This window comes from Phalaenopsis equestris, unplaced genomic scaffold (assembly GCF_001263595.1).
Source record: "Phalaenopsis equestris unplaced genomic scaffold, ASM126359v1 Scaffold211846, whole genome shotgun sequence".
Taxonomy (NCBI): domain Eukaryota; kingdom Viridiplantae; phylum Streptophyta; class Magnoliopsida; order Asparagales; family Orchidaceae; genus Phalaenopsis; species Phalaenopsis equestris.
Window position 1 is genome coordinate 189,493 of NW_018230821.1, and position 4,270 is coordinate 193,762.

Below are 4,270 nucleotides of genomic sequence, written 5' to 3' on the forward strand. Positions count from 1 at the left end.
AAAGTATAGCATAAAAGTACAAGAAAGACGCGTTGAAAACTGTAAAAGCGTACCTGACGAGTCTTCTCATTCCACCACCTGAAACTTAAAGGTATGTTAAGGCATTTTATACGAAACATGAAAGTAAAGTTTGGCGACCTACCTAACCCTAGGACATATCTTGGTGGGTCCTATTTGATCAATTAAGGATGATTTTATCAAGCAAAACATATTAAGTTTGGTAAACCTCCGAGGTATCCAACAGATCTGGAGAAAGAAGCAGGTCCGTGCTACTCTCTCACCGCCTGGTGAAAAGTCTCGAGCTCTTTTAAACTTATTATGTTGCTTAATAATTCATCCTGTAAATACCCTTAATGCTAAGTGAGCATTGATGTCTCAATTATCCTTAAGAATAGGGCAGTTATCACTTATAATTCAATTTAAGAATTATGTGATTGAAGACCCTAAAAGAGGCAAGTTTAAGAGACTTAGCCAAATTTTGACTTGGGCTTGTAGTGTTTGAAAGATATTTTAATTTTCAATGATGTTTACTTTTCTAATCCTTATTTAAATGAAACTTGATTTAGTCTAAGTCACTACTAAGCTTTTAAGATTTTGGTGAGTGTCTTAGTCATTGCAAATGGAATTGACTTATAAGTGATGGTGATGATTCATGTTTTTTTTTATTTTTTGTTCATTAAATAGGGGTATTAAATTAGTGAGTTATGAACACCCAAAATTATGCCCCTAAATCTAGGATCATTTAATCAGCTAGACTCTTAATAATCAGCTAGACTCGCTAGACTCTTAAATTTATGTAAGTTAAGGAAATTACAAATTTATCCTTTTTAATTAGGACAACTGAGGTTGGTTTTTACCAGTTAATCCCTTGTGTTTCAAACATTCAAATATGTTAATTAGAATTAAATATTTCCCATTTCCCTTTATGAAATTAGGCCTAAATGTTAATTAAGGCTAAATTTCCAAAATTACACATTTGCCCCTAAGGCTCTATCACTTCATAATTCATTAAATTTAATGCAAATGACTTTGAAATTTTTATCCTACCTCACTCACGGGTGAATTGAGATATCAGAGGAGAAAATGTGATTTTTCAAAATTTAAATTATTTTTAATATAAAAATAGGATTTTTCAAAGAAAATTCCTAACTTTACCAAGGTAAATTCTAATCTATTAAATTTTTTACTGGAGGTAGGCTTAGACCAAAGAAGCCTTTGGATCAAATTTCATGATTTTTTGAAATTTATTTGAATTTTATGAATTATTTTAATTTCTGGGGTGTTTATTAATTCTAAAATATTTTAAATGTGGAAAATTAAGTTTTTTATTTTTATTAAATCTATCTAATATAAGGGGACACAGAGAAAAAAATTGCACATCTTTTTTATTTTTCTTTGAATTATTGGAATTATTTTAGTATAAAAACCATTTTTAGCCTTTAAAAATTATTTTAAGCTTCAAAATTCAATATCTTTATTTAAAAAATCAGGAAAAATATCCCAATTATTCCTAAGTGCTTATGAAGCAATTTAGAACATTGTCATGAATTTAATTATTTTTGTGATTTTTATGGATTTTTAATTATTTAAATATTTAAAAATAGGCTAAAAATCAAGTTTTTATTTTAATTACCATTTTATTTTTAGAAAATACTTTTAATCATAGAGAACTCAAAAAACAAGTTTTAATAAATTTTTTAAGTTAAATTTTTATTTTTAAAAATCATTTTAGTGCCAAAAATGTTAATTGACTTGAAAAATCAATTTGAGATATTAAATGAACTCCAAATGTTTTGAAATTTTTATGGGGAGTTCTCTAAAGTTTATATTTTAGTGGAGACCAAAAATTAAGTTATTTAGATGTCTATGTTACCCAAAATTAATTTTCTTTGTGTTTTAGGGTTGGTGAAGAATAAGTGCATTTCTTAATGACTTAACTCATGAAATTATTTTCAAAGGATCCTCTGATCATGGTCAACCTTAAAAAATTTTCTTAGAATTTTCTAAGAAACATGCTAATTATCATGATTAATTTATGCAAATAATAGATATAAACTTGAAAAATATGGATCTCTGTTTAGGGAGCTCCACTGACTTTGGAAAAATCAGAGGATGTTCCCTAAGACAGAGGCAAAAACATGCCAAGATTTAAAGCCTTGGTGATATTCCTATATGCATGGAGAATCAAAACATTCAAATCAATGTTTAATTAATTAAAAATAAAATATGCATCAAATGGACTCCAAATCATTTTTACATTGTTCTACTCTGTTCACTGAGCAAGAGGATATTTTTATTTTATTTTTATAATTTTTCTATACCAAGATATGAATTTTTAAAGCTAGGGCTATTTATTTAAATAAGAAAATCCCTATTTTTCTATTTAAACGCGCGGCGCTGACTGTATCCTCGGTAGCTCTGAAGGCACGCGTGGTGCGCTCTGGTTGGACGCCGCCATCCACGTAGCTGCTGACTCGGCCCGCGGTTCATGTAAGGAAGCACTGTCCGACTTGATTTCTTCCGTCCATCCGATACACTCGCGATCAGACGACTCTGATCACTCGCGATCCAGATTAATCAGACCGTCCACACTAAAACCCTAAGATCTCAGCCTAGACTCAGCCAAATGACTTCGGGTTTAATGTTGTGGACTCGTCTAAGTGAGACAAACATATTCATATGGTGACCATACAATTAAATTAGGCCTAATCAAATGGAGATTCAAAATAGGCTCACGAGGAAGAGGAGATCAATACCTTAGCTTTAAGAAGTGAAGCTTCAATCAGAGGTGCTCAACACGTTCGTTGTGGTCCAAGGAGGCTAGGGATTAAGCCTTTGGTTGTGGTGCAAAGCCTAGGTAGGAATTTGACCAAGCTTGATTTCAGGTGTTGGTCTAGAGCTATGCTAGGGGCTCTGTGGAAGGGGAATTTGATGGGGTTTTTCCTTCTCTCACTTTGGTGAAGGTATGGTGAGTTTAATTTTATTTTTGGGGAGCGTAGGAGTGTAATGAGCTCTGTCTTGATTTTAGGCAGAGATTCAAGCTCAAAATTGGGCTCTGGCAAGTGGATTCAGGGCAATGTGGTGGTTGGATTGCACTGAGGAGGTCTCAAACTAAGGAGGTCTCAAAGAGGGTTTAGAATCAATTTGGGGAAGTCTCTCAGAGGAAATTTTAGCTCTCCTTGCATGGTCGTAGAGGGGAGCTTTTTATAAAAATGGCTTAAGGCTTGCTGGCGGCTCTCAGGGCCAGTGTTTGGGTGTATTGTGATGCTTAGGTGGAGGGCAGAGGAGCTCAATCATTTGATTTGAGTGAGGTGGCCTCTGGGCTTGATTTGGGTGAATTTCAAGAGGAGGTGTCCCTCAGTTTTGGCTTCTCTGGGGATTAGGCCGACCGGCCATGGTAGGAGGAGGTGGCTAGGAGCTCAAGAAACCCAGAGGAATATGTCACACCAATTTAATGCAATGAGGTATTGTTTTGGCAATGATATCTTAAGCCTAAACAAAAATGGAAATCAAATCCCTTAATTTGAGAGACCCTTGATCCATGGCTCATCTAGCTTAGGTTAGATGGTTTTTGGCTTAGTCTTAGGGTCCAACTAATGACTGTGGTAGAGTTAATTTGATGGCTTTAGGGTGGTTAGGCTACATTTAGTGCATAGGTCCAAGTGGGTGCAAATGACCAAAAATTGGGTTTGGGCTAGGTTATCCATGTCAATTGGCCCAAATAAATGTTGTATTTTGTGTATATGATTGTAAGGAACAACTTTGTTGAAGGATTGCAGTGGTTTTGAGATATTGGGCTAGGTTTGGGCCTAGGTTGGGCTAGCCTTGGGTCATGTCCAAATTGATTATTGTAAATGGTCAATAGGGATCTCATGAGGAGTTTTCAACATAAACTGGGTGCCAATTTTGGGGTTAAGACATTCAATTTGATGAGACTAGGTCATGTGCCAAAAAAATTGGGGCTTTGATCTAAATCAAAATTAGGCTCAAATGATGGACCAATTGGGCTTGGATTTGGTCTAGATTGCTTGGATTTGGGGTGAGTTTGAGTTTAGAATTGAAATTGGGGGAAATTGAGACCAATTTGATAGAAAAATGGGTCTTTAAAAGGCAATTTGGGGGTTTTGGTCAAAGATGGTCAAATTGACCAAATTGTGTCATGTGGTAGTTGAGAAAAATGAAATTGGGAATATTTTGGAGGTTTTGGGAATTTTTGGGATTTTTTTGGAATTTTTGGAATTTTGGGCTAAGGAGGGGTATATTGGTAATT